The sequence below is a fragment of the Trachypithecus francoisi genome, unplaced genomic scaffold, assembly GCF_009764315.1.
Source record: "Trachypithecus francoisi isolate TF-2019V2 unplaced genomic scaffold, Tfra_2.0 Lachesis_group1, whole genome shotgun sequence".
NCBI lineage: Eukaryota > Metazoa > Chordata > Mammalia > Primates > Cercopithecidae > Trachypithecus > Trachypithecus francoisi.
In genome coordinates, this window is record NW_022681454.1 from 180,930,811 (window position 1) to 180,955,668 (window position 24,858).

Sequence of the window (24,858 nt, forward strand, 5' to 3'; positions counted from 1 at the left end):
TTTCATTTCTCTAACTCGCTTTATTATAATGATACTGTATATAACACATACAACATAAATATATGTGTTAATCGATTGTTTATATCGTTGACAAGGCTTCCAGTCAACAGTCGGCTATGAGTAACTAAGGTTTTAAGGAGTTAAAAGTCATATGCGGACTTTTACCGCACAGGGGCTGGTGCTCCCACCCCCGGCGCCTCCCCACTATTGTTCAAGGGTCAATGTACACAGAAGTTTAGTGGGTTTGGGGCTAAAGAACTATGGAGAGCGCTACGAAGATTCTGACTGTGGTAGCATTTAATAACATATATCAACTGTCAAATACTGTTTTACTTAGATGGAAAAATCTCAGCCTAACATCCTGTGGTCCCTGCCTTTCCTCATTTTCCTCTACCTCCCACTCTCCGCCAGCCTGGAGACCTTCCCACAGTAGAATTACTCCACTTGACATTAAGGATTTTATTTGGTTTCAAGAATGCTTCTCTTTTTTTCCTTCTTTCTTCCCATGTCGCTCCCTCTGTTTGTCTTTTTCCCGTCTTCCTTTTCTGTGTCTTTCTTTCAATATTCACAGGAGCAGGAAGCAAGTCCCCCTGGCCGCAGGCGGAATGCAAACGTCCAAATGTTGCGCGTGGGAAATAAATCGAATTTCTGAGGGTGAAACGAAGGTCAGTTTGAACATTTAAAATGTCTGAAAATAAAATGCAGCAATCAATTCTATTCAGATGTGTGCGTGTTAAACATCATTTTAGCATCCCATCGAAGCCTGTTTGCTTGGTTTTTCTGCTTTGTTTTGTTTGCACATCAGGGTGATGGTTTCAATAGCTCTTTTGCACCAATTAGTAACAGGCCACAGTAGGAGAATCAACCTTTTGTCTGCCTCATCTGACTCTTTGCCCCATTGTCCCCGCTCAGATCCCATCAGTATGGGGAAGGAGGCCCGGCCAATGCTGGTGAAAACAGAGAGAATCATTCCTGTAATCAGAGGGCCTTTCCGGCACGCGGGTTTCCCTGTGACTTCTGGCTTCTCTGCACCCACGGTAGCATTTGCTGGCGACAGAAGAGCGATTCTTGTTAGGTTATTCGCACTGGTGCTTGCAGAGTCTTGAAAACAGGGAGGACAGCGCCGTCCACCTCCTGCACACAGCAGTCTCAGCTGGAGGTAGAGGTCCCGGAGAGCCTGAATTCCACAGCTTGTTTAGCCTTCAGAAAAAAAAGCTTTCTTTCTGTAGCTTAACTGCTTGGCCCTCAGGGCAGCCAGCTGTTGTACACTGCTTGTGCAGAGGTCATGGTGGGGTGAGTGAGCATAGGGAAACCTTACAATACATATTTTATTTACTTCAGATCACTAATGAGAGCTACACAAACAGATCCATTTGAATATTTATCCCCTGGGGCTGTATTTCTGTTACCAATTTCTGGTAACAGCCGGGATCAAAAACTAAGATGGTTCTTTCAAACACACCTGACTGACCAAAAATATGCCTAAGTAAGTATTCTGCACTGGTGTTGTATATTTTATTATTCTCATTACGTTTCCTTTTTGAATTCTTTTTTAAGCTTTATTGAGGTCTAATTGACAAATAAAAATTGTATCTACTTAAGGTGTGCAATAATCACATTGTAAAATAATCACCACAATCAAGCTAATTAGCATTAACTTGATTTTGCATATTTTTGGCTCTGCATATTTTAAATTAGACAAAAAGTTAGCCTTGGTTTTGATAAAAGAAAAACTTCAGCTGGATTAAATGTAAAGGCGTCCAATTGAGTAATGAACAATTTGTGAATCGGCGGCCTTCCCAGCCAGAGTAGGCTCAGAAACCCCAGCGCAGCCATGCGGGGGAAGAAGATTTATGGAGAAAGGAGCGTGAGGAACAGAAAACAGAAGTGAGGTACAGACACAGCTGGATGGGCGGCAGCTCAGCGTTTGCCTTGTGTGAACACGGTTTGAACGGCTGGCTACATTTGATTGGCCGAAACTAGGTGACTGGCACAGGACTAGGCTACAGTCCATTAAGCCTCCACCTGTTAAAGTTCACCACGTGCAGAAACACCTTTAGGCCGAACTTAAATGTGTAAGGAGGCAGCTTAGGGCTAACCTTGATTTAACAGTTTCACATATGTCAACAGAAGTGTAAACAACATAATTTAAGCAAGAGAGAAGAGAGGTCATCTAAGAAGAAGAGAAACGGCATTTATAAGAACCACTTGGCATTAACTCTAGTTTTGTAGAATCTGGCTTTTCTTAGGGTATTATTTTAAAAGCGTTCAAATGATATCAAAGCTACCACTGTTTAAATTTTAAAAATCTTAATGTGGATACTTAAAAATGTCTAGTATCCCGATACTTCAATAATATCCCAATACTTTGGTCTGTACCCCAAATATTATGTGTCATTTTATCAAATTATTATGTAATCTTGCTGGGGTATTCTTGTCACTCACCATTAAGGAAGAGAAAACAGACTTGGAGAGGAGTGGGCATTTGGTCTTCTTCACAGTATGAATAAATAGTAGACCCAGGACAGAGGGAGCTCTCTTTATATCCCTGAAATCTTTTGTATGTTTGAAATGTATTGATCACTAAAATTTTTCTTCCTCTTTGTTGAAGTAGAGCCATAGTGACCACAAAAAAAACTGATTTAGAAGAGTTTCTTCTAAAGCTCTCCCCTTGGACTTGACCATGGGTATGTCTGAATGTTTCCGAGCTGGCTCCACACCAAGTCTGAATGCACCCAAGCAGGTCACGAAATTGAAATGATTATAAAGCTCTGTATCAGAAAAGGAGGAGAAACCCAAGGAGTATCCATTAGTGGCAGCATGCCAAGACGCACGAGTCCACGCTTTTCTGAGCCTGCCAGCATCCTCTGCCTCTCCTGCTTGCAGAGGTTGTTAGACACCCCGGGCTTGGCTCAGTCCTGCTGCTCAGTTGGAATCAAATCTCAAGAGAGAGACAAACACTGTAAGGAGTATGACCTTCTACAGCAAGACAGCAAAGGTGCAAAGGAGGGAAGATGCTAGATAGCGTGTGTGTTTTAAATAAATGCAAATATTAAATGAGAAAAAAAGAGTATTAGTTTTTTAGAAAATGGGAGTGTACAGGTATGCAACAACATGAGAACACACAGCACAAAACAAAACTTAAGAAATATTGCTGGTTCTTCAATTAAAACCTACACAATGGCCCTAATACAAATGATTGCCATATTGAATTAGACCTGAGTTGAAATTAAAACTCATGGCTAGTGTTTTACGCATTTTGCTCAAATCACCAAATACAAGTGACTGAATTGAACTGTTTTATCCCTTCTACTACAAATTCCTAAATTATACAAATTCCTTCATTTCCTTCTTTCCTTCTTTCCTTCTTCCTTCCCCCTCCCTCCTTTCCTCCCTACTTCTCTTTTTCTTTCTTTCTTTCTTTCTTTCTTTCTTCTTTCTTTCCTTCCTTCGTTCCTTCCTTCCTTCTCTCTTTCTCTTTCTTTCTTTCTTCTTTCTTTCATCTCTCTCTCTCTTTCTCCCTTTTTATACACTTAGCCATGAATAGTAAGAGGTAAAAGAAATAAAAACAAAAATAATTACGGACCCAAATTTATTATCTTCAAAGGAAATTACAAAGAGAAGAAACGAGGGATTTCCCTCTATCCTGTTTCTATACATGCACAATATTCTAACTAAAGTATGTTACAAGTGATCTATGTTATTTTTACAAACAAAGTGAGTGGTTTGAGGAAAATGGAAAGATGTGTCTTCTAAGAAAACCACAGTTATGTGCGTGATAAATGGAAACAGTGAGACTCTTACCTTCTAAGCTCTGGGGTCTGTTAGCTCTGCATCCTTGTATCTCAGTGACTCAGGGCAGGTCACTAAGCCTCCTTGAAAACCTTGTTTCCAGTATTCATGGAAAAGGAGGTAAGTGATACAAGCGAGGGTGTTGACGGTGGGGCACATTGCTTATGTGCGGTTCTATTATTACTGGTATTAGAAATCTGAACTCTCATGTTTCAGTAACTGGAAAATCTTTGGAAAAGGCATCCCTGGAGCCATGGTTGTCAACATGTTTAAACACCTGGTTATAGCATTCTTGCTCCTTACTGGTGCAACTTCTCCTGTAGTTTAGTGACAGAAGTTGGGGTTTATTCTTGGTACCTTCTTGCAGGTAATTCCCAAAAGTCACTGGTGCTCTAAGGGACCCGCTCGTCCTCACCCGATAACCTTTCACCAGGAAGCAGCAAATGCTAACAACTCCCTGCACTTGCCCTCACTCTCACGACCTACCCCTGCTGGGCCTGTGGTCATCCAAGAGGGCTTTGCTCCCAGGCCATCGGAGGGTCCCTGCTACATGACTCACTAACTGCCCTGTCTGCACAATCTGAGACTTGGTGCAGATCCTTTTCCATAATCCAGACTCTAGATAGCAGACATTTCCCAGAGCCCATCCTACTTGGTTCCCTTGCCATGTGTATTCCTAAAGAAAAATCATTTCAGTGCAAATATGAGACACTTTTTGATGTGTGTGTGTGCGTGTGTGTGTGTGTGTGTACGTGTGTGTATGAGACATAAGAAATGTAAAAAGTGAATGGTCATATTTTTAAAAAGCAATGAAAACGGGCCGGATGCAGTGGTCCTAGCACTTTGGGAGGCCGAAGTGGACGGATCATGAGGTCAGGAGATCAACAACATCCTGGCCAATATAGTGAAACTTCCTCTCTACTAAAAATACAAAAATTAGCTGGGGATGGTGGCATGCCCCTGTAATCCCTGCTACTCAGGAGGCTGAGGGCTGAGGCAGGAGAATCACTTGAACCAACTTGAACCAGGGAGTTGGAGGCTGCAGTGAGCCGAGATCACACCACTGCACTGCAACCTGGGCGACAGAGCGAGACTCTGTCTCAAAAAAAAAAAAAAAAAAAAAAAGCAACAAAAATGAAGAGAGTATATTAAGATCTGGTTAGACTTATTAACTAGACCTACAGAGGAAATTCCTACAGGGCCGTGCAGGCCCATTCTTGGAGCCCTGGAAATGCACGATTTCTTGATGGCTCTGAGGATGCCTCTCTCACTCTCTGATTGTGCTTGACCCGGCAGCTGCTGACTCCATCCTACCCTGGTTACACAGGGTTAGAGGAATGTTGATTACCCAAGGATATGTGTCATCCACACAGTATCCGGGAGAAAATAACAAGGACAACTCCAGTCATCCGAGAAATACAGACATTTAGAGGTGTGAGTGCCATGCTCAAAGGTACTCGTGTTGTGTGGGCACATATTTGGGCAGGAATGTAGATCCTTTTATCCTACCCACTATATAGGCATCTGATATGTAGATGCACCCAGCCAGAGAGTGCTAACCCTGTGCCCTGCAGCAGGAGTGGTCTCAGCAAGCATCTGTTCTTGTCACAGGTAAGGTCTCTGAAGCTTGGAAAGGGTTATGTCATTTATGTAGTTTAACACAGACAGTAAAAGTTTAATTGGGGAGGAAAAAAAAAGTTCTGTATTTTTACTGTATGGAACATTGTTCCTTAAAAATTTGGGGTTTTTATGCTTTCTTATAACATAAAAATATATTCACCACTTTTTCTTGTTTTCTCAGAATCTGCAACATGGATAAAATTCTATCTCTGCATCTTGCAGGTATTAAAATCCAGTTCCCTGCATGCATGCCCCAGTTTAAATGGATAGCTGATTCTATCCTCGTCATCCTGAACTTTTTAGCTTTCTTTAAGAGATGATAAATTAGGGAACAAAAGGATCTTCCTTTACATGACAGCAGCACTTTTGGGAGGCTGAACATGTACCTCTGACTCAAGGTTGAGTTATTATAAGAAAAACAGAAAAGGAAGGAAGAAGGTTTTAATTTCCCACTATTGAAGACAGTTTGTCAGGATGAGAGATGGACAGATGGAGTGTGCACAGACCTGCGCTTCTCTTCGGGTATGAATAGGGCGAGTGTTTCATTCATGATGTCTTCAAAGCATTGCCCGGAATGCAAAATGACATGGTTTTTCTGGAATACTAGTCTGTTTGAAAGGCCAAGGAAAGGTGATACATTTTGAATGCACATTTGGGTGCCTTCAAGGTCTCCCTCTACAACCATAATGGAGATGTCCCCGAAAGGCTGTCTACAGAGAAAAAAGAAATCTGGTTAAAATTCCATTCGCGCAGATTTTTTTTTTTTTTTTTTGCCTGCATTGTATAATTGAAGATGTCTTCTAAGCAGAAACAGACCCTTGTTTCATGTGGAAAAAAAATACATAGACTACTGAGAAATACAGATAAAAAGAAGATTGCTGCCACTTCCCAGTTAAGGAATGCGTTGCTTTCACCCACAGTGGTCCCTGCTGCCTGTGACTCCATCACAAGAATCAATCCATCTGTCTTTCTGCCACCACAGACATCTCCGTAAATTGATCTAATCTTGTTTCTATTCTTAAAATCCTTTGGATGGCTTCTTGTTAATAGATAATTGAAGTTTAGTACTACAGTCTTTCTATCTCCCTTTCCTTCCTGATTGTCAAATCATTGTGACCCAATAAATCTCACTTAATTTTTTTAATTGTATGGAAATTTAAAAATGACGTATGTTTTATCATGTGCCTGGGTTGCTCTACCCATCTTTTCAAAGTTCTTTCCATCTTTCAAAGTCTAGCTCAGCATCTACATCTTCAAATGGTAAAGCGTCTCTAATTTTTTTTGCATGAAATGAATATGCCCATCGAATCAGGACGAGCCACTGAGGTGTGTGACTGATATCACACTGGGCCTTGAGCTCAGAAGGGCCCACCTGGTGCAGGCTTTAATTCTCTTCTGTTGTCATCTTGAAATTTGAAGAAGGGGCCCCACATTTTCATTTTACATTGGACTCACAAACTCTATAGCCAGTCCCACCTCCAGTACTCCTGAAGTTAACAATTTCATGTCTCTGCTCCAATAATTCTCATCCACATTGTTGTTTGGAAGTTACCTTTGTGACTCCCACTAGATTGGGAGCTCTAGGAAGCCACAGATCTTATTTGTTGAATTTCTACAAGTGTTGGGAAGGGTAGTGTGCACAGATTACAGCTGCTGATGAGAAGGTAAGAATATACTGTCAGAGTTCATCAGAACAGAATGGAATAGAGCCAACATCTCCTGAGAATAATGGTGCTATGTCCTGAGTGTTTGTGTCCCCCCAAAATTCATATGCTAAAATCTCATTCCCAATGTGTTGGTATGAAGAGGTGGGGAATTTGAGAGGTGAGTAGGTCTTGAGCGGGGAGCCCTCATGGGTAGGATTAATGTCCTTATGAAAGAGGCCTGACAGAGCTTATGCCCTTTTACCACATAGAAGGTGCCATCTATGAAGAACTAGCTCTCAGGAGACACCAAATCTTCTGGCGCCTTGCTCTTGGACTTCCCAGCCTCCAGAACTGTGAGCAATAAGTTTCTGTTGTATATAAATTACCCAGTCAAAGGTATTTTGTTAGAGCAGCCAGAATGGATTAAGACAAATAGTAAAGAGAACAAAGAAGTTTTGCACACGTAGTATGCACCAAGCATTGTGCTTTGCAAGAAAATCCAACCTGGTTCTCACAACATGAAGCATAGGTACTATATGATGGCTTCTGTTTCCAGAAGAAGAAACTAAGACTTAGAGAGGGAAGGCGTCCAAGGTCACACACTAAGCAGCAGTAGCAGAAGTCGCTGTCCCTTCTGGCTCCTAGAAAATCAATGAGTCTGTATTCATAACTCATAGTAAATTGTGACATTTTTATGCAATAAAAAACCTAAGAATGTTCTTACTGTAACCAAGCCCAAGGCAGCAAAATTATTTTCTCTTGCAGTCCCAACCCTGAGTTTACAAAATCTGTCCATACACACCCAGACTTTTGAGTTGTCAAATAAATTTCTAATAAGAAAACTTCTTTTTTTAAGTTTATGGCAACATTTGGCTAAGCCTGCCTGCCACTCCCTAAGCCACTCCTTTAACAAAAATACTATCTTTTTACTTTCGAGTTTTTTAAGCAAAAAAATTTTATATATTTGGAGAAAAGTGTTTCACAGACAAGCCAGAAAATCTAGGGAGAAAGAGATATTGCAGAGTCTGCTGAGCAAGAGGATGGGGTGGAAGTCAAACCCATGTCAGCACTCCCTATGGGAGCTCTGACACAGCCACAAAGAAGGCCACTATTTCCCATGAGCTTCTGAGCACTCGTAAGGCATCAAATTCGAGGAGACAACTACCAAGGGTTAACATCAAAGGACATTTTACTGAGTTGAGTTCATCGGCAGTTTCTCCTTATTAATTTATTGTTAAAATTATATGCTTCATTTCTGTTGCAGGCCTTCTTTTTTACTGCTCAATCCAAACGTGTGCCATGGGCAAGATACATACAGTGCTTTGAATACATTTCTATACGAATTTGCATTCCAAACAAGATATCATTCTAAATCTTTCCCTTCAAGATATTTCCAACAGCATCACACATAGGCTATAGCCCCCAATATGTATTGTTGTCTTTCCTACAGAGAGACTGTTCAATAAAAAACCTCACTGTGTCTGTCCTTCATGTTTTTAAGATAATTAAGTGCTCCAAAGCTTAGGTCTTTTGTGATTGTGGATAAGGATTGTTATTCACCTCAATCGTTTTCAGGAAAAGATAATGCTTCTGTTCTCTCTTTGTCAGGGACCACTATTACCACATCTTGAGTTTCCTACAGCTTTGAGTTTTTTTCAACATTGTTTTCTTAAATCTTTAAATGAATTGCATTCCTCTCCCCTCTAATGAGCAAAATATGAAGAAATGAATGATTGGATATTATACTTGGACACAAATACAGGACTGATATAGCATCTGTTCACTTCTGCAAGGTTGCTCCAGCCTACCTACGTGTACACCTATTCTCCACCCATGAGAATCAAAGTTCCCTTCAGATAGGAAATCAATCCTTTCTTTCTTTCTTTCTTTCTTTTTTCTTTCTTTCTCTCTTTCTCTTTCTTTCTTTCTTTTTTCTTTCTTTCCTTCTTTCCTTCCTTCCTCTTTCTCTCTTTCTTTCTTTCTTTCTTCTTTCTTTCTCTCTTTCTCTTTCTTTCTTTCTTTTTTCTTTCTTTCCTTCTTTCCTTCCTTCCTCTTTCTCTCTTTCTTTCTTTCTTCTTTCTTTCTTTCTTTCTTTCTGTCTTTTTCTCTCTCTCTTTTTCCTTCCTTCCTTCCTTCCTTCCTTCCTTCCTTTTCTTTGCAGAATTTTGCTGTCAGTCAGACTGGAGTGCAGTGGTGTGATCTCAGCTCACTGCAACCTCTGCCTCCCAGGTTCAAGCAATTCTCATGGCTCAGCCTCTTGAGTAGCTGGGATTACAGACACGCACCACCACGCCCAGCTGATTTTTTGTGTTTTAGTAGAGACAGGGTTTCACCATGCTGGTCAAGCTGGTCTTGCACTCCTGAGTTCAGGCAATCCACCTGTCTTGGTTACCCAAGGTGCTAGGATTACAGGCGTTCAGCCACTGGGCCCTGCCCAGTTAGGGATTTCGAAGTAACAGTAACGACAAGCTGCTCTAGGGTCTGATGGTCCCAGGTGGTCCCTTTTGGGTACAGTTTTAATCCTAATTTTGGAAACTTAACACCAGGTATATAATGACTGAGAATGGATGGAACTTATCAAGACACAAGTCTTATATCACATATATGTTGTTTTTTATTTGCAATGGGGGAATGTATAAGAATTGTCAAATCTCACTCTTTCGAAAATCTTGTGTTAAGTAATTTATGGTTTTTATGACTAACCAATTATTCTGGACATAAAGACTTTTAAAATTATAATCATGAAATTTACTTGGACTTCCAGTTCAGGTAATTACAAGTCATGAGGCATCCAGTGAAAGTTGCCATATTAAAGAACAGTTATAATTGCTGTAAATGATTTTGTTAGTGCGGAACCAGTTGTAATCCAATTACATCCACATTTGAAGATGACAAGAAAACATTCAGATACATATTTCCCAACTAGACCATTCACCTGTCACCCTGCCAGTGTATCATTTAAAGGAAATCTTTTGTAGCAAATAAGAATATACCTGGACTCCTTTAGATCCAGATTGAAAAAATTAGAACTAAACAATAATAAAACTGTCAGTTATTTTGGAAGAACTGTATAGGAAAAGAGAGAGAAGAAGTCTCATTTTAGTCAACGTTCACCTAGTACTGTTCTAAGTGTCATGGGTATAACCAGTTTAACCTTCACAGAACTAAAAGGCAGGAATTCTCATTTCTTTTGGCAGTTAGAGAAATTGAGGCTGGAATTAAGTTACTTGCCCGAGGTAAGGCAGGAAGTCTGGTTTATCTAATTCCAAAGCTTAACTTCTTACTACCATACCACGGCAAGAATCATTTTGATCTTAAAATTACTTCAGATTTCTTAGTATGTTGATGTTTACCCTCATAAGTAAATAAGAAGTAGGATATTCTATATGTGCTCATATCTAAATGACAGATAATGAAAGATATTCATTTACATATACATTATTTAATGAAAAAATGTTGTATTAATAATTTGGACATAATGTGGAATATTTCCTCACAAAAATTCAGACAACAATTTTTCTTCCACTTTTATATTCTTTATCTATAGCTATGTTTGAATCAAAGTTATCAGCAGATCATGCTGGGAACCAGTTTGAGCCACAAGGCAAAATAAATTGACAATATTAGAAGAAAGGTTAACGGTCGCTTTGCTAACCCCAACTTTTGCAGTAGGTTTATTATCACCCTTGAAATAGAACCTGCACGATCAATTTCAAATATCAAAGCATAACACACACTGTACAGGGAACCCATAAAAGAAAGCAGAGGAGGCAATAGCTCCATGGTTAGGAAAAACCACAATTTTGATTGTGCGTGGAAAACATCAAATTAAAGTTGGTACTTCGTATTGACTCAGCAATCTGCTTCTCCCAGCATTCCAGCCGAAGTCTAATCATCCCCGGAGTGAGACCTTTACTCCCGTGGCATTACTTGCTGGTAATACAGAATCGAACAGGTACTGGCCTTGGGGGAAGCTTACGGTTATTTTCTTCAATGTGCAAAGTAATGCTTAAAGGAAAGAGTCTCCTAAGCAGCCCAAAATGTGAAAAAACCAAGACATGACATTTGCAAAATTTCTTCTTTTCCTACTAATTTATTTCTGGTTCAGTGAAAAATTCATTTTAGAAGGGTTTTATTCCCGCTATGTCCCAAGCTTGGTCTTCAGTTCCCAGTTACAGAGTTGTTCACATCCTCTTCTTCATCCCTTTTTGTTCTGCACAAATCTGTATTAGTCACGCCCAATCCCACAGGCCACCCGAGGGCTCTGCAGCACGTTGCTCTCTCTACACCCAGGCTAAGGGCATGATAGATTTCTCTCTGCATGTAGAAAAATTGGAGGCATGGCAGCAACTAACGTGGACTAATTAATGCTGAAAGGGTCAAAGTTGTCAAGTTCCCAAGTGATTTACCATTGACACACCCCAGATTTGCTCTGGCATGCCAGGAGATAGTATCATTGCACAGGTGTGAAGAAATAGAGCATTCTGACCACAAGGACAGGCCAGAAATTTGGGGGTCATTATTTCATCATATACTTTGTGCCAGGAATTTACATTTTTGGTGGATAAGGTTGTCATTGTTCCACAACATCTAAGGTCAGCAGACTTGTTGAATGAATGAATGAGAAAGTTCTATCAGCTCCATAGACAAATGCCAAATTGTACAGATTCCATGGAGATAATCTTTTAATAAAATGAAAAAAGCTCAACAAAGCCTGAGCAACTAAGAGGAACTGACATTTCCTAACTGCCTCCAGCACCATGCCAGGTACTTCGCGTACACTATTTGTTTAAGTACAGACAACCTCCTACTTAGTATCTATGGTAGGCAGCCTCAAAGGTGGCTCCCGCGGATCTCCTCCCCCTGGTATTTGCTCCCTGAAGTAGTCCCCTCTCACACTGAACAGGGCTGACTTCCATAACCTGTAGGATATTGTAGAAACGATGGCACGTGGCCTCCAATGCCAGGTCATAAAAGCCATCATGGCTTTTGCCATGATTTCCCTTGGACAACTCTCAGAGGGAGGTCAGGTGCCATGTCACTAGGACCCGCAAGCAATTCCATGAAGACCGCACATTGCTTCCTGTCCACCACTTGCACTAATGGCTTCCTGTCCACCACTTGCACTAATGTGCCAAGCAGTGAGGGAGCCACCTGGAAGTGAGGGAAGTGCCAAGCAGTGAGGGAGCCACCTGGAAGCAAATCCTCCAGCCCCAGGCAGGTCTTAATGTGACTTCAGCTTTACCACTTTCCTCAAGGCAAGGTCAAAGAGAGACCCTGACAGGTAGACCCTGGAACCATCCAGCTAAGCCACTCCCAGACTCCAGACCCATAGAAACAATGTGAAATAATAAGTTTTTTTTTTTTTAATCATTTAAGCCTCTGTATTTTGAAGGCATTTGTTACATGGCAGTAGATTGCTAATAAAAACCATTATTACACTTATTTTATGGATGAAGAAATAAAGGCCATGTGACCCACAGGTACAAAATGCTAATAGCTTCCCTTCATTGATCATGTTCTGAAGAAGACTCAGGCCACCGAGGAGGGCTGAAGCCCAGTGGAGGAGCAGCCAGGAGTGGGTAAAGAGGCAGAGGCATTTACTCATTTCTTCAACAATAACTCTCGGGCATCGGTGGTGTGCCAGTCACTGTCTTAGGACAGGAATTTGCATCAGTGGCCACCATAGATAAATTAACTGTGTTTTTAAAACTTACAGGCTAGTGTGGCAATTGATAATGAACAAACACATGAGAAGATCAATTACGAAGTGCAGTAGAAGGCAAGGGAGAAACAGGTGCAGGGAAGAGCGAGACCGTGAAAGGGCAGCCTGCCGCCTCTTCCTTCCTGCACGGAGCATCTGCAGGGCACAGCCCTTCATCCAAGGCTGCCTGAGTGTGTTGCTCTGTCCTGAAACATGAAACTTATCAGACAGGGGTCATTCTTCTCTTTTGTACACTCACATACATCCCAGGTGCCTAGAGCTAAGCCTGGTACAAAATTTGGGTTTAGTACATATTTTTGGCAGTGACTTAAATTCTCAGAAGGATAACGTTTTTAGTGGATTTACCTGCCGAAGGAGTTTGACATTCTTCAGCTGTTTTAAGGTGAGCACATTATTTAAGACAGAGTAAATTCTGCCCGTGTAACTCCTTTTGTATTACCGAAAGAACAAAACTCATTGTGTAATAAATATGATTTTCTTTCCAATAGCCACGCTATAAATTCATTTAGGTAAGCAAGATATTAAGCCCCAAAACCAATGTACTAAAAATTCAGAAAGTGCTCTAGAATTCTCTAAGAATCAAAATATGAGATATCGTTATGAGATCCCCAAAGAAATGTCCATGATCCAAAGAAGAAATTGGTCTCGTCACTTACACATAAATAAACACAGGTTTCTTGAGTCTGTTTAGTTCCACCATATGCATCTGTGTGGCCATGAGAGCACCACACCAGGAGGACCAGAGGCTTCACGCTTCACCGTCACAGCCACTGCAGACTCTTTGAGGGAACATGAGAGTCTCTTTTTTTCTTTTCCTGTTTTTTGAGATGGAGTCTCACTCTGTCTCTCAGATTGGAGTGCAGTGGGCCCGTGTCAGCTCACGGCGACCTCCATCTCCTGAGTTCAAGCAGTTCTCCTGCCTCAGCCTCCCGAGTAGCTGGGATTACAGGTGCCCACCACCACGCTCGGCTAATTTTTCTATTTTTTAGTAGAGATGGGTTTTCACCATGTTGTCCAGTCTGGTCTCGAATTGCTGACCTCAGGTGATCTGCCCACCTTGGCCTCCCAAATTTCTGGGATTACAGGTGTGAGCCACCTCGCTCAGTCCTGAGAGTCTCTTTGAAAGCCTTGTAGTCTCAAAAAATAAATGGTAAGTTTATGAAAAGCAGAAATTAGATAGTCATTACCTGCTGATCAACGTCGTTTATTGTATTAGAAAATGTTCGTACTAAAGGGAACTTCAAATTTAGGGGGGTCAATCCTCCTGCCCCCAAAGAGAAACCCGAAGAGGTGAAATAACTGTCCTGGGAGGCAAGGACGGGAGGAGGTGCCCATGCCACCTTTCTAACAACTCTTCCCCAAATACATTGTGTTTCTTTGAATAATCCGGATACTGTCACCTATTATGACTCATGGGACTTTGGCTGGTTATTTCCAATGGGACTGTAATTAAATGGCACTGGAGGCAGTGATGCATAACAATTTCAGAATCTTGATTCTGAGAGATCGAGACCATCCTGGCTAACACGGGGAAACCCTGTCTCTACTAAAAATATAAACAAACAAACAAAAATTAGCCAGGTATGGTGGCGGTGCCTGTAGTCCCAGCTACTCGGGAGGCTGAGGCAGGAGAATGGCATGAACTCGGGAGGCGGAGCTTGCAGTGAGCCGAGATTGCGTCACTACACTGCAGCCTGGGTGCCAGAGTGAGACTCTGCCTCAAAAAAATAAAAAAAATAAAAAATTGAATCTCAGTTGTGAAATCTGAGATTAGGCCTCAAGTACTAGCTCCATCATTTATTAGCTGGGCAAATTAATCTCTCTAAGTCTATTTCTTCACCTTTAATATAGAGATAAACACTCATGTGTCTCATGGAATTTTGTGAGGATTGGACAAGATGTCATGGGTGAGTGTCAGGAATACTTCTTAGTGCACATAGAGCTGCTCGTGTATTCTACGCTACGGCTGTTGTCATCATGATTTCATTATCATTAGAATGTCTTGAAGTCTGAGAGTTAAGATCCAGTGAGAGTTAAGATCATGGTGGACCAAAAAGACTAAAAAGAGTTTAGGCTATGTGTTGGCACCTGGGGCTTATGGTGGTAGAAGGAGGCAGAGACAGTGAAGGGGAGAGGGCTGCTGAAGGACCCTGGCCTCTTTCCCAAGCCACTGCAGATTGTCTGCATGACAACCGTGTGCTTGTCAGTGCAGCATCACAGCAGGTCCCTAAGGCCCTTGTCCTGTCACCTTGTCATTTCCAAGCTTCTCAAAAGTAGAAATTCTAACTGGTCGTCAGCAGGAAGGTCAGGGGAAGTGACAGGATATTTAGCTGGTGACATTTTATAGTTCAAACCAGGCATTCACAATAGGGAATTGTATTCATGGGGAATAGAACCCTCATTCTGGAGCTTAATTTTAGAAGCAAATGAATCTTGTGCCCAGGAAGAAGGGGGGACAAGATTTCAACCATAAGAGCCCATCAGATGCCAGAACGCAGAGGCTGGTGGGACATGAGAGTCTCAGAATGTGAACCAACCATGAATGAGGATGCGTGGTGTGCACACATGTGGCAGGGAGGAGAGTCCCTGCACTTTGAAATGAGGGTATAGCCATAACCTTCTTATCAGAATTGAAATGTGGATGTAGCCATAACCTTCTTATCAGAATTGAAATGCGAGTGTAGCCATAACCTTCTTATCGGAATTGAAATGTGAGTGTAGCCATAATCTTCTTATCAGAGTTGAAATGCAGGTCTAGCCACAACCTTCTTATCAAAATCAGGCATCGTTGGGATTAGAAGGGCTTCAGCCCAGGAAACAACATGGAAGTGGATTCTGTGGCAGCAACTAAAAGCTAAATCCCTGGAAATCAGGATGAAAAACTGTTCTCTCCCTCAGACACAGTGGACCCAGAGACCTGATCACGTGTGTAGATGTGTGTCTGAAGCAGGTTTGTGCGTGCAGAGTATGAGGGTATGCTTTTCTCTTTGGAAGAGGCTTTGCTGGTCAGCCCCTCATATGGAGTAAGGCAGAAACCAGGGCAGGGAGGCAGCAGAGTTGTGTATATAACACGTGACTGGTTTTATTAGAGCTCAATATCCCTTTATATCTATTACAAAAAGTGATGCTCATTTGCATACCATAGGTGATGTAGGTGCTCAAATACAGCAGCAATCACTAATCTTTAAATACATTCCATCTGTGGGTGAAAATAATTACCTTCTCAATCTCTGTTTCACAGTTGCCTTCTAGTGGGGCATATCTGTGCATGTCTGTGGTTGGCAGAACAATGGCCTTCCAAAAGTGTCCATGTCCTAATCCCCACAACCTGGGAATTGAAGTAGCAGATGAAATTAAATTTGCTAACCTACTTTAAATGCTCAGATTATCCTGGATTATCTAGGTGGGCAAACTGTGATGACAAATCTCTTAAATGAAGAAGAGGAAGGCATCAGACAAGGAAGAGATAGACAGAAGAGTCAGCATCAGAAGACGACGGTGTGAGAAGCACTGACAGCTGTTGCTGGCTTTGAAGATGGAAGGTGTGGGTGAGCCCAGGAGTCAGAGCAGCCCTAAAGGATGGAAAGGCAAGGAGGTGGGCTGTGCCCTAGAGCCCCAGGAAAGACGGAAAGCCTGCTGGCCCCTTGATTTTCCACCCTGTGTGACCTGTTTCAGAGTTCTGATGCTGTATTGTTTAAACCACTAATTTCATGCTAATTTTTTATAGCAGCAATAGAAAACCAATATCATGGTATATGCGTTTTTAAATTTTATAACACAAATAGTTTCAAAAAGTGAGAAATTCAGATGTTTGAGCTCATCTTCTGAGAAGTTCCATCTGGAAGTCAGATCACAGGAACAGTCCTTCTGACTCTGTTCCACATCGTAATAAATAATACTTATGTTATCTCGCATATACTCTGACGCCTTGCAAAGCTACACACCATGCCATAGATTTCCTAAACCGCAACATTTAGAGCAATCGTTTCCATTTAAGTGGTACTTTCTACAACCATTTGTTTCTTTTTTCTTCCTTTAATGCGTTTTAATTAAAGGTAAGAAGAGAATAAAAAAGAGTTGGAGGAACTACAGCAGCTGTGATGTTTGGGTATAGGAGAGCACAGTCTGCAGACTTATGCTCAATTTGAAGGTAGAAAAACAGTGATTATAGATATATTGCTAAATGAGATTCTACATAAATCCAGGCTTTGAACATGAGACTTGATGTAAGTAAAAAAAAGCACTGATTCTTCTTGAATGCATGCTGTTTTTTCTTGATGTTTAATTAATTCTAATGATGAAGTCTGAGTCATAAGTGTTCATTCAACAGAGAAACTGATCTTATTTAAAAAATATAAGTGGTTACACAAATAATTGTTGGCTAAATGCTTGCAGTTATCAATAGCAGTTCCAATTTTGAATGTAATATTTAGTGCACAGAATTGCTTGCCCCTGCTAAGCAGAAAGAAAAACTGCAAAATCGAACAGTCAACACAAGAATTTAAAACTATAGAGAAGACAGTCAATTTTTTATGAGGAGGTGATCACATCTGTGGTTTTTCTGAAAAAAAAAAAAAAAAAATACTGGTTTCCTTCAGGGACTCTCTCCTGTATTTAGATCAACTGGAATGTGCTCTAAGAAAGCACACTCATTTTGACATCAGCGTAAGCAAAACAAATCTGCCTCAAAACGTTTGATCGCAAAACGCCTCCGACTCACCCACAGCTCCAGGGATGTGTTGGCATCTTCAGTAATCATGGGTGATCATAACACCTGGTAGACACATCACTAGTGAAGTGTGGAAGTCAGTAACAAACCTAAAATCAACAATATCTCGTTTCCTATGTCATTAGGCTGAAGGAAAAGATGTGGGAATTGTGGAAACTGCTGTCGCGTATGATTGTTATGCATTATTAATAGAAATAATTTTCTATAATAATCACTGGTGGGTAGCCTTGTATTTTAAAATACAATAAGACCCACGGCCCCTTATCTACATCATACACAAGTCTATGATTTTATGATGTTCCTTTATTCTTTCTACTATAAATTCTACTTATAGTTTTTAATATTATTATGGAAATTAATATCTTACTGAATAGAGTCGAGGGAGTTTTAAAAATTTTGTACAATCAATTTTGTACACATATGAAGGTGAAGCAAACCTACCCATGTCAGTAAAATTATGGAATGGTCAAAAGGGGAAACAGTCCATGAACTTCATATTAAGAGTGAAACTGTTTTGAGGGAAAGAAACTGGAATTTTCAGCTTGCTCCACTCTAACTAGTTGTATGCTCCAGGGCTACGTACTCGTCATGTTCAAACCTTATTTTGTTTTGAATATTTTCTTTTTCTAAAGCTTAAAATCCCCACTGACCTTGTGGGTTTGTTGTGAGTACTGCATATATTAACCTAACTGCGTACCCCAAACGGTCCTACCCCTCGTCCTCTCCTTTCCAGCTAGAACTCTGATTTACTCCAAGTGCTTTGATCCGAGGCTAAGTGAGCCCAGCACCTGTTCCACAGGTATGTTCCATAGGTGGGCATGGCCTTTGTTGGGCAATGAGGTATAGGGGAAAGTCTTGTAGGGGCTGCTGGAAAGTTTTGCCTCCCTACAAAGAGGGAAGGAGCAAGAAGATACTTCTTCCATGGCACTGCTTCACGCTTTTAACTCTGTCCCCTGAGAAGATGATGCATGGGATTGCCTCACCAGTCTTGTGATGGGGAAGGCAACACCTAGAGATATACTAGCCACTGCTTACTTCCAGAATTACTGTTTCGTGGTGGGAAAATCCCTCTGGTTTTAAGACTGTTGACTGTTGATAGGACTTTCTAGTATTTGAACCTTGACCTTATTAGAAATGCAGGGATTGTTAATGACTGTTTTTCATGTAGTTTTACTATATTATAAAGTGTATCACAAGCAGTACTGATAGGCTGGTTTGGTAATTTCCCAGATGACAGAGAATTTCAATTGCAAAAATCATGGAAAACGTCATAGAGGAGGGATTCATCCCAGTGGACTTGATGGGTTTCGGTCTTTGAGCATGGGAGAGGCTGGAAAGGAGATGTGGGGGAATTCCTTTTTGAGCTAGCAGACCTTCCCCAGGTACGAATAATATTTCAGGCCTCAGTGTAATGAGGACAAATGAGAAGCATGGAAATGGAGAGCTTCTTACGCAAGTCTGCAGGCCCACCTTCTCTTGCAAAGCTCTTCTAGACTATTTATTATCTTTGGGATATCTATGGACTTAGAGCAAGTGCAATATACATTTAGTTTGGCTTTGTTTTGAACACTATCTTGACTGACTCTAATAGTTTTAGAATAAATATAATCTTAATTCTGTTTACATTATTTTTGGAATTTTTTTTAAAGAAAAAATACTTTCCTTTAGTTTAAGAATTGGTAAAACATACATATTGGCCAGGGTTTATTTTTCATCCAGCAAAGTATCACGATTTGTTGCAATGTGCCAGCTTAAAAAAAAAAAAGAGCTATTCTTAGGGCTTATACTACCTAATTTCAGCAGCACCACTAAGCAAAACAAGGTGTAGCTATAACAGAAGGTGAATGGGGAAAACAGGCACAGAGAAGAAGTGGGTGCAGGCAGCTGCCTGGTCTCTCCTTATTGCACAGGACAGGCAGGGCAGGGCCGCTCTCTGTGGCCAAGCTTCAGCAACTCAGGCACCACAGTGCCAGAATCAGCCCCACTCCACAACATGTTACAGGTTAGCTGAAAACTGTTTAGGGCACACAGAGTTTCTCCAAGTAGCAAGAAACATATCAAAGGACCCTCGGACCCAGGAATAGAGTGAGGATGAGTGACAGCCCGTTTGTTCTTGATTCCCTTATATGTCCTGATTGGGCCAGAACAAAACAAGAAATAGAAACACTGAGACTTGCTAAACGTCACATGGCATTTCATCGTTATGTTATCTATTTTGGAACATTTCAACTCATTTTCAACCTTTTCCAAAATGTTTACCTTTTCAGGTTTTTCCAGTCAATGTTTTTAGTATTGTCCCCACCATTTTTTGTGGCAGTCTATTTTTGAAATGCACATCTTTGGCTACCTTGAATAACTGGAAATAAAAATAATGTTGAAAAGAAGTCATAGAGTACCTAAGAATAGACAACGACTGTGGTGGTTATGAAATATCATTGCATTAGGAAGGACCGTGATTTTGTTGGGTGGGTGTTTTGAGACAATAATATTAGGCCCAATTATTTTGCGAGTGGGTAATTTGCTCAGTTACATGTGACTAAGAGGGGAAGCTGGGTGTCGCTTAGCTGTGCCTTTTTCCAAGATGCTGCCCTGTTCTCAGTATCATGCAATTCTACTGTAGCTCAATGCCCATCACTTTTGGTGGGGTATAGAGAGAATAAAACCAGAAAAAGCAAAACAGACGAAAGAACAAAGGAATGCCGTTCAATTTCAATCAAATATCTGACTTTGATTTTTAATCAAAGGGGATCAAAAGTCGTCAATACAGAGGGGCCATTTGAGTCTTGTCAAAATAATGATAATTTTTGTTTTTCTTAGGACTGCATTTTAAACACTTAGTGAATAAGTTTGGTAGTCCGCTGGCATGAAAACAGAAAATGCACCCTTGTTAACCTATCCATCTTTAAACAAAAAACAACAACAGACTGCAGCAATTATCGGTTGCATGTCCTGTGAACCCAGTTCGTTGTGACATGTGAGGATAGACTGGGAACCTGCCTTGACTTGAGCATGTTATGTCCATACATTGTAAAGTATAATTTTTCACAGCATTTTGCAACAGGTGAGATAGGTATTAATTTAAGAATAGAAAATATATATTTGGGATCAATTCTTACTTTGCAATACTGACAATTATGGTAGAAGATAATTAATGACTATAGAAGAATAATCAATGTTTAGCTTAAAAGGGTTTTCAAACAAAGACTGTTTTAGGCTTCAAAATTACTGTTGTTTAAATTTTTTAAATTAAATAAATATGATATTTAAAACAGGACGAATTTCCTTTTAGTTTTGGATTGCATTATTTTTGAATGGTCTCATTAACCAAAAATCTTAACTGATTTTAAATATTTGCCATAATTTCAAGCATTCAGTAAATTGAAAATCATCTGTTTTTAATTGTATAGCTTTCGGGATGCAGTGTATACCTAAATTGTATTCAATTGTGATTTGCTACATAAATTTGATTAACTTAAATGCATGGTAAGCTCTTTCTTGTTAATATCAATGGAACAAATTAGTGTTATAAATAGAAGAGGAAAGAGAGGAAGCAGCACAAATATCCCAGATAATCTGGGCTTTTTTAAATGCTTGTTTTCTTCCCTTTACTTAGTTAAATCTCCTTTTTATAATTAAATTAAAATGACTGTGCCTGGATGATTAAATTTTTCCCACTATGTAAGTTTCATTGGTAATATCTAAATGTTGGTAATAATACATATTATCAAAGTGGGATACAAAAGTCTATTAAAAGAAAGAATTTTGTACATTTAATCTCTTTCCTGCACCCCATCAAATTTAGTTGTGACAATATAAAAATGTAATTTGAGCTTATTCTCATTCTTTTACACTATACTTTTCTCAGTCCTGGAGGATGAGATCATATGATCTTTGTTTTCTGTAGTTTGTACTCTCTGAACTTTTTAAACATCAAAATATACATATTATTTATAATCAGAAAAAAGAAAGTTGTCTTATTTTGAAATCATTTTATTATTAAGAGCTTATCAGAACGAGGGAGAAGCCTTGCTCTGTTTACTGTTGTAGACACTTTGTTCATTAAGGATGACTTGTTCGGAAAAATTCACTCCCAAGACCTCTTGACCTCTAGGGCTGAGCGTGGCATAGCACTGGGTGGGTTGGGGATAAGATCATAACACTCTTGCGTGGGAGTGCTCGAGTTCAGACCCCAGCTCTGTGGCTTATGACTGTTTGGCCTTGGGCAAATTACCTTGTGCCTTTTCCCTTTAGTTTCTTCTCCCGTAAGTGTTAATAAAAAAGCACTAGCTACCTCACGAAGACTTAAGATGTTAATAAACACAAAGACCTTGGAACAGTGCCTAGCACAGACGACCATTCTATAACGGGATGTGAGGTGTGACTATGAGCTACATAGCATGGAACACTTCCAAAAAATTAAGTTAAAAAGGAATTACATGCAAATATCCAAAAATAATCTGAAACATCCAGTAGCATTTTCTCCAGGCCGTTTTCTCTGTGGGACGATACTGCTCCAGACAAGGGGTCAATTGAGCATTTGCCCTGTGAATTGAGATAAAAAAAATGCCAGCAGATTCATGGGCACTGGACACAACAGATAATTCAGAGAAAAGGAAATACAGATATAGCCAATTAGCAATGAAAAGTTTTCAACCTCAATGCTAGGCAAGAACTTGCAAATTAAGATAAGGGTAACATGTGGTTCATTTATCATATTAGCAAAGATGATAAAATAAAGGCTAAAATCCAAGGATGAAGGGTCAGACACACATTGTTATCACTGCTGATGGGAGTAGAAATTAGTCAAACCCTTTGAAAGCAATTTAGCAATGTACAGAGAAAACATACAAATCCTCAAGAGCTTTGAGTTAGTAACTCTTTCCGGGGAATTATACGAAGGAAATAAAGATAAAGACATTCGTGGCAGCAGTATTTATACCATTCAAAAATGAAAATAATCTAACTTTCTAACAATAGGCAATTAGCTCAATACATGGGAGTACAACTAGATGCTAGATATTGTATAATATTGCAGTAATATTGATAAGTAGAGATATTAATGAGTTTTGACTTATGACTCAAGGTTGGACCATGTAACCAGCACTGTTTCCTCTGGGTGTAGGGGAGGGCATAGGTGTGAGCACTGGCTGCGCTCTGTCCTGTCTCCCATGCTTCCCTGGTATGTTGGGTAAATTTGGGATGGATAACTGGACATGACCTACCCTACCCTATTTCCTTTAGAAATCTAGCTGCTCATATGGAGCATCTGTCCTCTTCTGCCGGGTGATAGACTCTTTCTCCAGAGGCATGTTTTTCCCTCCCATATCAGAAAGATTGTTCCGTCCAGCATTGACCAAGAGAGGGGCTAACGCTGCCTACTTCTGAGATTCAGCCAGGATTATTTGGCTATCACACTAAGCCACATACTTCAGCATGGCCTTTATCAATAAAAGTGACACATTGATTTTCCATCTCCCAGCACTCTTTTATATGTATTTTCCAAAAACTTGGTGGGAAAGAAAAGCATTATATTTTAAAAGACTCCTCAGGTACTTCAACATTAGAAACTGACCATTGATAAAAACTACATAACAACTTGGTTCTAAATGTCAATTATTTGACATCAGCACACATGGATTATCTCATTGTTTGTAAGGGTCAGGAATCCAGGCATGGCTTAGCTGAGTGCAATTTCCTCAAGGTCTCTCATAGGTTGAGATCAAGTTTGGGCTATAGCTGTGGTCTCGTCTGAAGGCTTGATGGAGGGAGAACTTGTTTCCAAGCTCACTCGTGTTATGGCAGAATTGAGTTTCTTGCTGGCTGTTGGCCTCAGGCCTTTCTCAGCCCCTTGCTGTGGGGGTTGTCTCCTAGGGCAGCGGACAACGTGGCAGCTGGCTTTCCTCAGAACCGGTGGCTGAGAGTGCAAGGGAGTGCACACAAGGCAGAAGACACTGTGGTTTTGTAACCACATCTCAGAAGAGACATTCCTATTACTTTTGCTATATTCTCTTTCCTATCAGAGAGTCACTAGGTCCAGCACACACTAAAAAGGAGGAGATTATGTAAGAACATGAATACCAGGAGGCTGGGATCACTGGGGACCATTTTAACGGCTACACACTCCCAAAACTAACATCCACCACAAGACAGGCTTATAGCCAATCTCATTTTATCTTAATAACAAGCCAAGGAGTCAGTTAATAGGATTACCTGATTTTGAAAATGAAGATGTGGAGGCTTGAAGATGTTAAGTGTCTGGCTTGAAAGCTCACAAAATAGTAAAGGGACTGATCAGGTTTTGGAATCATGACAGTCCACTAGCTGCTTGTGTCTCCTTAGCTACTTGGAAAATATTAAGGAAAAACTTGAATTGCAGATAGGCAAATACATTTCATGACCTTATTTTTGTTAAAAGTATATTTAAAAGAGGAAGAAGACATATTAAAATATTTTGGCTCAAGCCTGTAATCCCAGCACTTTGGGAGGCCGAGACGGGCGGATCACGAGGTCAGGAGATCGAGACCATCCTGGCTAACATGGTGAAACCCCGTCTCTACTAAAAAAATACAAAAAACTAGCCGGGCGACATGGCGGGCGCCTGTAGTCCCAGCTGCTTGGGAGGCTGAGGCAGGAGAATGGCGTAAACCCAGGAGGCGGAGCTTGCAGTGAGCTGAGACCCGGCCACTGCACTCCAGCCTGGGCGGCACAGCGAGACTCCGTCTCAAAAAAAAAAAAAAAAAAAAAAAAGAAAAATTTTAAACCTTTGAGTGAAGGAATTACGGGTGGTTATATTTCCCTTATTCTTTACATGTTCCTATATATTTTTCAAAATGCTGATTATGGGCTTTTTATTTATCTGATATGGGGCAAGCTGTGAACACAGCTGAAAAAGTCTGTCCTCCTAGGCCTTACACTAGCCCACCAAAGGTGTGTGAGCCGCCTTCCCTGAGGCAAGCAGTCCAGGCACACTGTCTCCAAAAGGTGATATATAAATGGAGACCTAAATAAATGGAGAAAACACGTACTGTTTTTATAATCATAAAAATAGAGAGAAAATTGAAAGCTTGGGTGTCCCAGTATAGCTTAACATTTGAAAGTTTAAAACATTTCCCCATTCATTCATTTTATATTCAGTCCTTTATTCATTCAGTTACACATTTTTATTGAGTGCCTATTCGGGGCCAAGCACTGTGCTAAGTACCGGGAATGTAACAGCTAGTTAATCATACGTCCTTTCTCACATTCAATTTAGAATAGAGTGGAGAACACAGTTGTTCATCGAGACAAACGACTGAGATATACAATTGCAAACTGTGATAGGTGTTACGAAGAAAATACACAGGCTA